We start from the raw sequence: 13,240 nt of genomic DNA on the forward strand, positions 1-13,240 counted from the left end.
TTTGGTGGCCTCTCCCTCCCTCCCTCCCTCCCCCTCTCTCTCTCTCACTCTCTCTCTCTCCCTCACTCCCCCTCTCTCTGTCACTCTTTCTCTTGCTCTCTCTCGCTCCTACGCGCACACACACACACACACAGTGTCTCACTCTCTCTCGCTATCTTACCCTCCCTCCCCCTCTCTCTGTCACTCTTTCTCACTCCTGCACACACACACACACACACACACACACGGTCTCTCACTCACACACACCCAGACATACACACACAATCACAGACCAATAGACTCCATCACCGCCTCAGCAGCAGGATTCTATTTCCTCTGCTAATTTTCTTTAGTAAATTTCGTTCATCAGCGTTAATTCACCCAGCAGGCTCTGAGCTAAGTGTTTATCCTAACATGCAATAATCATTCGCATTAAGAAGATACACTCTCTGAGTTTTTCAGAGGGTTGTGTTCAATCTAACTGCTTAGCCGCTTAATGTGCTTTGAGTGATGAATTCTTGCAGGTTTGACATTCATTCTCACCTTTAGATTAGTCATATTTCAATGTGGTTTCAGTCTCTGAACTCAACTCAAGATTAAATCGGAATGCAAAAGATGCAGCTATTGCTTAAATGAGTTATTCAAAACTGAGGATGAAGCACCATAGAGGTTAGAGGGAATCCACTCCCTAGAGTGGCATACCAGAGGGTTCTCTTTAGCTGGTAATCTAGGATAAACATCCTGCAGGTGTTGACAGGCAGGTCACGCAAACTGCTCATTTGGTTTGATTGTTTTTCATCTCGCTTCCTGTCTGTAGCGTAGCGGTGGTCAAACAGCTGGTTAATCACACAGGTGGCTCACGGCACTGAAGGGAAGGCAGGATTAGGGTAACAGAGGCAAAGTGCAGTCTCTAGGGTGTTAAAGCCCCTCACCTATGGGCTGTGAATATGGGGAACAAACCTGCTTCTTTACCACCTGCCCTGCGTGCTTCTCTTGCTGCATGCTAGGTCCTCTGTGTATATACCCCCCTTCCCTCTCTCTCTCTCTCTCTATCTCTCTCTCTCTCCTCTTTTGTCACTCTCTCTCTCGTTCTTTCATGAGGTTCATGGCGATCAGTCCCAATTTTAGCGAAATTGGTGAAAATGAAAGAAAAATATGACTGGAGGCAGAAAAGCATAGCAGCTAAATGCAGCACATATATCAGTCTGTCACAGCCCGAGAGATGAGTTTGTGTGTGTGTGTGTGTGTGCGTGTGCATGTGTGTTTGTGCGTGTGTGTGTGTGTGTGTGTGTTATATGTAATAGATTAAGGGGAGAGGTGTTCCAATGCAGGTCATATGTTTTCTTTTATAATATAACAATATATGTGTGCTGTCAACTCATGTTAAAATTATTCAGCAACTGTCCTGCTCATTTGAATTGAACTGAATGAGAATGAGTGGGGGAAAGAAGGGAATGTGGATCTCAGCATCTCGGCTCCACCTGTCTCCCCCAATGCATTGTTCCATTTGGTTTGATGAAGTTGTCATGGTGATATGGTGATGTGGTCTTGTGAGAGTGCCTGCGCTGTGCCTGAGTCGGATTAAACAGGAATGCCTCAGATGGCTCTCGGACGGGTAAATATTTAACCTGGGGTGGCAGGTGCTGCGGAGATGTCCTTTTGCTCAGATACACAGTCCTTTTGTTTGGATGTGCCGTTAGAATCTGGAAGGAAACAAAAGAAAAAAACAAGAACTACTGCTACCACTATAATAATAATAATAATAATTATTATTATTATTATTATTATTATTAAAAATCAAACCTATGATCAAATATTTTTTTGGTGAAAAATAATACCAAAATGTAGCATTTGGTAGTTCTATTTTGGTATTAGTTTGAGCTTCCTCAAAAACCAGCCCAAAGTGAGATATCTGCAAACTCATGGCGACTCTGGGCATCCGGGTGCCCTACAGGGCGGCAGCAGTGCTCAGCGACGCTTGTCGGTTGTCAGGCGGGGCTGCTGCAGACTGAGGTTGGCGGTTCAGTGGGTTGAATTTATTGGCGTGCGCGGAGTGTTCCGGAACCCAGTGTGTGATTCTGCTGGGCTGTGCGCTTGGCCCACCGTGCGTGTTATGGTCCATTAGCCCCGGCACGACGCACAGGCATTATTACGGCAGATATTACACCACTGAAACGGGGGGTGGGGGGGACAGGCAGATCATTAAGGAGTTCCATTTCGCTACACATTCCAATTTTCATAAAAAACTATGTGGGTCTGATTTTGCCCAAGTGCCTGATAACAGCGCATTACCAAACATTGGAGAGTTCTGTACTGCAAGAAGGCTTAATGTGCCACCCCCCCTCCCCCTGCCCCGGCCAATGGCACTATTGCAGTTTCAGAAACTTAACTGTGAATGGCCCTCGTGTGCGTAGACAGCGAAGGATGCGGTCGTGCGTGACTGGATTCATCACATAGAGATGCTGTATGTGTTCAGGCCTCTTCACAGACTGCTCAGTTGTTTCCACTGTTTTGCACCCACATGTAGTGAACTTGTTTTTAATTTAGTCTTTATATAACTTGGTAAGTACCCATTGAGATTAAATCTATTTTTCAAGAGGGACCTGGCCTAGTGTGGACTATAGAGTTAGTTTCAAATTTCAATTTTCTATGAATAATGTTAGTACAATGCTCATAGACTAATAAATAGAATGAATAAATGAATTAATGAATGAAAGTTGATTTATATAGCACCATTCCAGAGCAATGCTTCACATGTTGTTAAAAAACAATTAACATAAACCTATTAGGACACTCACAATACAATAACAAACTACACAATGACATAACTGAAATGCCTGTCAGTACAAAAAGGTTTTTAAATGCTTTTTAAAGCAGTCCACGGTGCTTAGAGTTCAATCTGCAAAAAGCATGAGAATTGAGCTTTGTGAAAATTGTGAAAAGTTTCAGACAGTTGGTCTGCGGTGGTGGTTGGTAGACTGTGGTGTGTTTTACCTCAAGCTCTCTCCTTTGATGTGAAAATGAGATGCGTAGATAGCTTGGAGGCTCTTTGCCTTCAGGGAGGTGCCGTGGCGGACCTTATAAGCCGCCGCTTTGGGGCTGCCGAGTAGCGCGTGCCACCAGATAAATAAATCCCGCCAGGAACGTCGGCCCTGGCCTGTCTGCGCTCTTTACTCTGTGGGCAACCCTGGGCGTGACCTCGGCCGCGGTGTAAGTTTGTTGTGTTGCTCGCGGTGCCGGGATTAATAGTGGTGACGAGCAGCGCCAGATGGGGGCCCGTGGCCCCACCTCTGGGGCGCATGGCAACGTGTTTCTTCGAATCGTCTTTCAAGCCAAGAGTAAACAGAGAGCGGAGCTCCCCAGACCTCCGGTTTCTTGCATTTTTGGAGCCCTTCCCTTTTCTTGCATTATTGCTGTTTGTACAGCCCCTGTTGCCTCCATGCACGGCTCAACTCTCAACAGCCGTAGGTCCGCCCATGGGAGGGCAGAAAGAACTGCTGCCAAAGGTGGCCACACCTCTGCCTCTCTCTCATTTTGCCATGGCTTCGGTCCCATAAAATGGGCCGATTTGTGTTTTGAATTTTTTTGTCCAAAGTGCTTTGAAATAGCCCAGATCAGGACTTCATATTCAAAGCAATCGCCACACACACTTGTTTTCTTCTGTTGCAGACAGGGCTCAGATCAAAGGCACAGGAAGCTCTCTAGTGTGAAAATATCATTGGCTTTTTCCCTTTCTTTTGCCTTGGTTTGCTTTTATCCCACAGAACCTAAAATCGATGCAGCGAGGAGCGTGAGCTAGTGCACACAGTAATACAGAGGTGTCTGATAGCATCAGCGCATCCCATGAATTCATCCTTTGGCCATTCAACTGAAAACCTTATAACACAAAAAAGACCAGACCCCCCCTTCCCAGAAACAAGGCAGAGGGTTAGATGTAATCTTGTGCACCTCACCTGCGATCAAACAGGGGTCCAAACGCAGCGGGACATGATAATTGAGTTCTTTCCTTTGACGAATGTCGTCTGGGGACCTAGGACCATTTCACACAGATGCTCATCATCCGAGTGTCAGAAAGACTCCTGTAACCACCGCACTGATGTCAGCATTCACACCAAACACAGAGAGAGAGAAGAAAAGATAGATTGATGAACTGTTAGAGAGAGAGAGAGAAAGTGAGAGAGAGACGGAGAGAGATAGACACATAGATGTAGACGGAGAGAGACAGCAACCTGACTCCAAAGGCCTTTGATTACCCCCAGTCTGTCAGATCTTAGTTATCTTTGTTAGAGAAGGCTGGGAGGACACAGGGGTTTTGAAGGATAGGGGCAATCACTGATCGTTTCTTCTTCGTCTCGAAAGCCCAGTGATTTTTTTTCTTCTTCTGTTAACTCAGTTGAGGTAGGAGTGCCTGTTAAGCTTGTGGACGGTGGCTGCTGCTGGGTTTTTCCATACAGCCTGACCCTTATGCATCATCCCAGACTGTGGCCTCAGTCTGGCTACTGTTGCACATTTGCAAAATCCTAAAATGGTGGAGACATGGTGGATATATACATGCCATTTATGTTATTGTGTGCGCATGTACATGTGTGAGCATGAGTGCCTATGTGGCTATGTGTGTTTATGTGTGCATAAGTATGTATGGATATTTGTGTATGTGTGTGTGTGTGCGCGTGTGTAGAGGAGAAAGGATGGTGAGTATGAGATGCAATCAGCTGTTGCAGTTCCAATTATTTAACAGAAAACTATTTACAGGATTAAAAACTTTAAACCTTCGCTGATGTAGGGGAGAGGCCTCACCGCTGCATTTGAATGAATGTCACTGGCTGAAAAAAATATTAAAATCAATATTACAGATTTCTTTTCATAATTTATTTTGTCTATGACCAAATGGTTGAAAACAAGGATTGAAAATAAATTACTGAATATCATCTGGAAAAAAAGTAGTTTTACCTGCAAAAATACCTAGGGGATCCTGACCAACAAGATTGGTCTTTAAAAAATAATAATAATAAAAACCTATTAATATCCATCCCTACTCTATCCCTCCCCATGAAATTATTTTCTTGTATTACTTTCCAGCTTTATCAGGAGTGATTTAAATAGTGTGCTGGAATAAAAATGAATTATTGATTAAAGTTTGAAAATTGAGAGACAGCCAAAGTAATAATCCCCAGCATTATGCTTGAACTGTTATCTCTTAATTAACCACAGGCTGTAGTTTGCTTACTTGTAATTATAAACAGGAAGTGGAACACCTCATTCCCTCTTGCATTGTAATGTAAGGTCTTCCTGAAATGCTTATTCTGTGAAAGTAAAAGTGAGTGAGGAAGGTGTGGTAGCATGTATCCTCCCACAGTAAATTAATTATTAACTTATGATTTTATTTTGTCAAAAATTCTGGGAGTGAAAGTTTTCTTGTGTGGCTGAATACGTGTATGCTGTGGGCGAAGGTCCAATTTCTTGCAACTTGTCATTAAAACCAAAGTCCATGATGCCGCTTAATTATAGAGCTACCCTGAAATGGCGTTTAAACTACATGCTACATCAGCTGCCTTGCCATTGAGGCTTTCCATGTATTTATTTTAATTGCAATCTTTCTCGGCCTAAATTCCTACTCTACCATCGAAAATGCTATTGTAAACAACATAATCACCGATAGCGGAGTTGGAACAAGCATACTGGCAGTGTCCTCTTCATGTAAGGCAACAACTTTCTGACAGTGGGTTATGTATGGCCTGAAAGCAGAATCTTTTCAACAAAGCTCTGCAAGGCACACATGATTCCTGTTCGTATTTGAATATACATGGCCTAAAAAGTGGAGTGTTTCTTAGAGAAGCAACAGGCACTCAATCCTCTAGAAAGGAATTCTTGACGAGCTTCAGCCGTTTTCCCCTCCAGCAAGTTGCTGGCAGAGAGATTCCTGGTTTAATTGTGTCAGCTTGTGTACAGCATGTCGTTTTCCTGTCAGGAGTCTGTGGAGTTCATCTGCGGGACATTCTGGAACATTCTTTGGGTAAGCCAACTCTAAACTGAAAGCAGAAGTTCTGCGGCATGGATTCAAGCAACATCTTTCCTTCATCCATCCATTTTCTAAACTGCTCACTCTTGGTCAGGCTCATGGGGCTGGGGTGGCGGTTGGGGTTTGGTTCGGGGTGGTGGTTTTCTGGAGTCGATCCCAATAGAAATTTGGTGAAAGGCGAGAATACAACCTGGACGGGTCACCAATTTATCACAGAGCACACACACCATTCACTCACACATTCATACCCCAAGGACCATTTAGACTCATTCAAGAAATATCTTTCCAAATTTGCATTCTTCCCACCTACACATATTCCGCAGTCATCAAAATTCATTAAAAAAATGTTTTTTGAATTTTAGGGGAAAATGGAAACATTTGTGTCGGTTTGTAATCAAGGAGTAGCTTTTTATCAGAGCCAGGCCTGCTTGGGCCAACTGCACCCTTGGGTCTGTGCAACTTGCTATTTAAAGCAAAACTGTCAACAAACGGAGAAATGTCTGCTATTTAAACACACAATGGATTAGAACAGACTGTAAGTTAATACGGAAGAAACCCACTGTAGTGCCGTTGTCGCACACTGTCACCCAATTACTTGCACTGCACATTGGAACTGTATCTTTGAGATCTCTGCCAGATCCTCTGACATTTGTCACTGCTGGATCCCCCTGGACCAAAAGCTCTGATCCAAAGGATCTCCTCCAATTTGTATCTCACTTGTGCACCGACAATTAAAGTCTGGTCTAAGCCTGAAAGAGACTAAAGATTTAGTCTGGTCATCCTCCAGTCTCTCCAGTGAAGTCATCTTTGCAGGTTTACAGTCCCCAGATTTTACTCCTGCGATGACCTCCATCTTGTTTTTTATTTTCTTTTATTTTTTTGCTCCCACTCTCCAGAGGAGAGGCGAATTGGAGGCCAAAGCCATTAGTGCTTCTCACCCCCTAACTGCAGTAATTGTGTTTGTTCACAATGCACTGTGAGGCCAGCAGTCATTCAAGGCTAATTAAGCACTGTTTTATCTCTGACACCGGGGTAAAATGTAACAAGGAGGTTCTGTTCGGCAGCAGCAAGTTCAGCAATAGAGTTCACTCTGATATCCTTGTAATTTAACAGATGCTTGTGAAACATCTATTCTAATTAAACGGAGTAATGAGAATTTTTCATTTAGAAAAAAATATATTGTATTAGCCATTGTTCCATAAATTGTAACACTAATGCCAATTGTTGGGCTGATAACAAATGAATCCTCTTTTGCCAGTGGCTGAGCGTGGTTCTTCACGTTTACTTTTTGTGTTCATGTCGATAATGGATGTTACACGTTGAATGTGTTTAAAAACCCAAGACCATGGCTCTACCTCTCCCTCCAAAGCATTGCTCCGAAAAACAACTCTTCTACCACTCAGGCACCTTGAGTCTACCTGCACCAGCCAGACATGAAGTGTAGCTCAGGTGGTGGACTGAACAGTGAAAGGAGGATCTTGCACTAATTAGCCCGTTCATCCACTGCTGTTTAATTTCTTTGATGTAATGTGGCTTGTAACGCTGTATCTCATTGGCCGTTGCCTCGATTTCCTGCCTGGTCTGTAAATGTATGTTTTCTTTTCCTTGTGGTTGCCTCACTAATTGAGCCTAGTTTTTCAATATCCATTGCTTAGCACCTTGTACTCTGGACATGTAGATCTTTCTTATGGGTGCGACCAACCGAACAAAATGTGAATGCGATCATTTAATTTTTTTTGATTGCGTAATACGAACAAATCTTAGTAAATTGTTTGCTGTGTCGGTATGTGCGACTGCAACAATTTATTTGCACTGCGAATACTTCCAAATGAGAACATAAGTATATAAAAATGGGATAAAAGCAAAAATTGTAAAAAAAACAAAGAACAGTTTAGAACCTGCAAGGATAAAATATGAGTTCTGAGGTGTGAGTTTAAAATTTGTGCGTTCTGGCAGAATATGTGGTGAGTAATGGGGTTACACAGCTTGTGGGCTGTAACAATAATGGCTGTGTCGGGATTAGAGAGCAGCCTTCTTTCAGACAAAGCCCTGAAATATCTCACTCTGTGCTGTGAAGCTCCACCCCTCTCCCATCATGCCTCTCTCTCTCTCTCTGGGTTTATGTATGATGGCTCCACATAAGCCATCCAAGCGCCTCCGTTAAACCGTCTCCAGCAAAACAGCCAGCCCGCAATTCCCAGTTTTACAACAAAGAATTAAATAAATAAAAATTAATAACACAGTGGAAAAGCCAAATCACAACAAATAAAATAAAAATAAAAAACAAAGCATGAAAAGATCCAAGAAGTCTTACTGCACAAAAGTGAACTAGGTGTTGATGTTTTTTTTTTTTTTTTGGCTTACAGGAAAATGAACAAGATTATGTGAAATGCTGTATCCAATAGAAACCGAATTGTTGGGGTTTCCTCTATGTCTGGCTCAGCTGTGGGGTTCTATGTAAACTCAAAACAGGTTATGGAATGGAGGGGGGTGGGGCTGATTCTGCTCAACGTTCTGTTCATGAGCAGACAGAGGAATAGGATTTCTCCTTGTGTGAGTGTGCATGAATTTGATTTGTGGTGTATGTGACTGTCTGCCTGCGTACATATTTATGGGTGTATGTGTGTGTGTGTGTTTGTGTGTGTTTATTGTTTGTGTTTGTCTGCAACGCCCTGCGGAACAAAACAGCGTCTCAAAACCACAGAGAAACATTGTTACTGCAGAGATCAGCTGCAAACCAAACCCTGTCTAATGGTCCCTACGGGTCCCTGGCCGCCTTTACAACCAGTCAAAATACACTTCCTCAAGAAAGGGGCACGGTTGATAAACAATGAATTTAAGATTCGCAGGCACCGGCCCCCCTAGAGTTGCAATTCATTTGATTGTTCCCGAAAACATTAAAGGAAAATTATCTGTTTTTACGGGGGGTTTCAAACCATTTAATCAGAGGAGGAGAGGAGGGGGGTAATGACTGCTCCTAGTTTGCTTTTCTCCTCTTTGTTACTTGTATCTCCATTACTGAGCTATTCACAGTTAGTCTACAGCCCAATTCCCCATAGCCGTCAACTTACAGCTTTGCCACAAGGCCCCCTGTAGAAAAATATTGATTTACACTTTTTGTGTTGTTTTCTATTGCCCTCATTCTCCTGTGAATCACTTCAAACCCTGTGACTAATCTGGGGTGTGTGGGAGACTCGGGGTGGTGGGTGGCGGGTGGTGGTGTTTGGGGAGACGGCTGAAATAAGTAACTTACCCATGTGTTTGCTGGGCTTTGACAGGTCTGCGACTGAAAGATCTACGTGTTGGTCCCTATGGGTGTGTCAGACTGCTCACTGCTGCTGCTAAATGCAAGGAAGCTGGAGGGTTTGGGGATAAAAAAGAATGGGCTTGTTTTGTATTCCAAACACATTTAAAAATGGAGATAATTCACTGACGACAAAGCCTACAAAAACTTAATTTGTGCCGCATGCCTTCCTAGCCAATTGTGCTATTTCATACATTAGAGTTAATTTAAAAAGAAATATCTCTTTGTAATATTGCCTTTGGTTCCCTTTTAATTTATATGGAATACTACGGTATTTGTTTAATCTGACATCGCTGGGCGCTCGCGAGCAGCAGAGCTTGGCTCGAGTGCAGACTCGGCCGGCCCTCTGCAATCTCAATTATGAAAACACACAGTGCCCTGGTAAGCACACCTGAGACCTGTTGACCATCTATAATTGACCACTGAGCTTTTGTTTATGCGAGCTGGAGTTTGAAGTGGAGGGAGGCTGTGTTTGCTGGCTCCCATACAGATGTGCCTGGCTATGGGAGATTACTGAAGAAGAGAAAAACCCGCTTTCCGTCTTAGAAAAACCGCCTCGGGCAGAGATAGAGAATTTCATTACATTCCAAGCCACTGCAGGTAGCATCCCTTATAACACACATCCGCGGTATGAATTATAAAACAAGTGATTTTAATCAAATGGCTCCCGGCTAGCTAGTTCCATAACATAAATTAAGTGCTGTTCATTTTTTAAAATCTGAAACAATCAAAGTTAATAAAGGCTAGGCTATTTTGTTCTTGTAAATATTTCTAAAGGAACTGCTGTGTGTTGCTAATAGAATGAGACCATGTGATATCCAACCATCCTCAAGTGCTACATGATGAAGCTAACCTCAGGGAGCTGTCTATTTATGTTACAAAATACAGATGTTACGGCTGACACTTCCAAGCAGCATTCAGCTTAACGAGCTTCTCTCACTAATTTGTTTTACATTTCCTATTGTTCTGTTTTCTCTAATCTTTTATGTTGTAGTCATTTAACTCACACTGGAGGATTGAGCAGAAAGTTTAAAATGAGTTGTTTTGTTTCCGATGACACTGATGACGGATTAAAAGTCATTATTCAAAACCAAATATAATAATTTTATGAAAGTTATGCTCGAGCTCTTTAGGATTGCAGCCAAATTGTAAGTTGTACCGGGGAACCATATGCTGCATTTGCATACTGTAATGCGTGCTGAGGTGGAGGAGATGTGTGTTGAAATCTTGAAAAGTGTGAAGTCCTGATTCCAAGCTGTACCTGTTTTAGTTGTCTCTCATTTTACATTCTGACAATGAAACATATTGTATATTTGAAAAATGTTTTAAATTATGTTAATTACACAGGCTGTTCATTGCCTGGCCATTGAAATCGGATCACTTGTACAAACATAAATTAAAACGAATGAAAATTATTTTAATAGCATGTTGGGCTGCCATGTCGTGCCCTTATAGACTATAAGTATCGTGTTATAGTTCACCAGCATCCTGAATTCCGCTCAAAGGACACAACACCTTTCTTCTAAGATGCTATCAGCTCTAACTTGCAAAGCTGATGGAACTGTTCCAGAAGATCCCATACGTGGTTGATTGAGTTCCAGGTACGTGACTGAGAAGGCCAAGATGGATATACCAGCATATAGACATCAGTATGATTTTCTTCAAACTGCTGATTGACTGCTCATGCTCTATGGATAGGGGATAATGTCATTTATAAATGCACCCTTCCCTACAGGAAAGAAATGCAGAAATGTACTTATTGTACATCCTTTTGGATAAAAGTGTCAGACAAATAAATGTAATGTAAATGCTTTAACATGCACTCTCAGGTACCCTATAGGTGCATAAAATTGTACCCCTAACCAGCAATACATAATTAATTTGTCTATTTTTTGCTTGTAAAAGGTAAGTATTAGTACCCACATAGAACATTATTGTACTTTCAGTGTATATTTGGGATATGTATTCCTTAAAAACAAAAATCTACCATCACTGTACCTTTTTTTTTCCCGAGAGTGTGGGGTGAAGATCTGTACCATTCAGTAATGATTCACATGGACCTTGCCTTCTGAGGGTACACCCAAACCTTGTTAGAAAAATGCACCCCACGCCATCAGAACCTTTGCTGTTGAGGTTCCATTTGTTTTGAGAACCCATTGCTCAGTACAGCAAAGACTTTTTTTGGTTTGTTTCCAAAGTTTGTTTGGATTGTTTCAGATGCCTTCATGATATGTGAAATATTGGTGCGGCTGATGCTTTGATTGTCAGGAGTTTAAGTAACCTACTGCTTGGATGTAGCACTTCAGGGAGGCTAAATATGCTTTCTGTTGTCTGTCAGTTATGTAAATTAGTGTTCAAGGACAACAGCCATAGCACTTTGTCTCATGCAGACAGGATATATTGAAAATGGGGCATTGTTTTCATTAGAGCTGTGCAATTAACATAATCTTTTCATACATATAAAAATCGCTGTAATTTCTACACGGTGAAACCAAAGTATATAAAAATACTGTACCTTTTAATAAAGGCTGACAAACTGCACTTTAACCACATGTGAATTGTTTGATTAAAAATATAAAATTGTGGAGCACAGAGCCAAATCAAATTTAAAAAATGTCTTCGTTCCCAGACATTATGGAGCTCAATGTAAAGGACCAAAAAAAAAAACAAATAGCGCGATATCAAGTCCATTTTAATAGATAGTTTTATTTTTATCCTGAAATAATTAAAGTTCTTATACTGACCATTACAGAAGTAGGTTGCCAATCAGAAGTCAATTTGAAGTGAATAGAAACAGATATACTCAATCAGACTTCTGTGTTTAGAAATGACATACTTTACATTGCAAGAAAATTGCATTATTTTCTTGTTTATGATTTTGAAATCATCTTTATCTTGCGACTTAATGAAAACTTCAAATGCAAGAAACAAAAGTGATTGCACAGTGTCCTTAAAGGGACATTACACTTTTACAACACGAGTAATTTAGTGGAGCTTACCCCTTACCCCATTGTCTGAATACTAGCAACATCGTCCCTGTTTTCCGTTAATGGTAGTACCGTTCCTCCCGGTTGTCCGGTTCCCATTCACTCCCATTCATTTTCAGAACCTCGCCAAAATTTATAGTTTTTTAAAAAACGAACTGTATATGTTGCTAATATTCACGCTGCGCAAATACAATGGGGTATGCTCAACAAAATTACTTTTTGTGTTGCAACAAAGTGACACATCCCAATAAGCAGTGTTAGCTGAGGATACTTCAGTAGTACCAAGCTTGACCCAAGTAGGACCAATGGACTTTCATCTTTAACTGGCTAGCTCCCAACATACGGTGAGTATTCTTATGCTTTAAAGATTTAGGACCCACCAAACAATTAATTAAGTTGGATGTTAGTTGTTTTTTCTGCTGGCTTGATATTGAGGATCTGTGTGCTTGTCATTTAGTAAGGCTAAAAGATCCAATGTAGTTCAGTACCTCCCTGCCCTAAACCTTGTGTCACCTCTCTCCTGATGATGCTTACACATTTATTAATTAGGGTTGGTAAATGCAGGATGGGCACTTTAAATAGAAGGATGTATGGTTGTACGCTTGAATCGGTTTTATTGAAGGCCATTAACATCATATGTCAAAGTATCGTCCTCTAGCCCTCCAATTCAAGCTTTTTTTTGTAAGCAAATATGTTAACTCATGTACATCGAAGTAACCTGACACTTAACTGTGTCCTTCAGTTGATCCGTTAATTGAATACTGATCTCCCTTTAGCGTCACTTTCAAAGTTGAAATTTAAAATCGTTTACTAAAGACATTGGCTGTTGGATGTGCTTTTTTAAAATAAAAATTAAATCATGTCTTCGTACAAATCTTTTTCTTAAATGTTGGGCTGCCCTCCCACTGAACCCAAATCTATTATTGTGTAATTTATCCAAGATATCAAAAA

At 41.5% G+C, this 13,240-nt stretch overlaps 1 long non-coding RNA gene across 8 annotated transcripts in view; it reads left to right on the top strand.

The window, feature by feature from the left end:
• Window positions 1–13,240, top strand: part of LOC135242566 (uncharacterized) — a 235,752-nt gene that overhangs the window by 174,651 nt on the left and 47,861 nt on the right. Inside the window, exon 4 of one of the 8 annotated variants that reach the window (XR_010326383.1) lies at window positions 9,277–10,928. The exons of the other annotated variants lie outside the window; for them this stretch is intronic. This is a non-coding gene — a long non-coding RNA (uncharacterized LOC135242566). Of the gene's footprint in view, window positions 1–9,276; window positions 10,929–13,240 lie in introns of those variants that run through there. 8 annotated transcript variants of the gene reach the window in all.

This window comes from Anguilla rostrata, chromosome 16, assembly GCF_018555375.3.
Source record: "Anguilla rostrata isolate EN2019 chromosome 16, ASM1855537v3, whole genome shotgun sequence".
Taxonomy (NCBI): domain Eukaryota; kingdom Metazoa; phylum Chordata; class Actinopteri; order Anguilliformes; family Anguillidae; genus Anguilla; species Anguilla rostrata.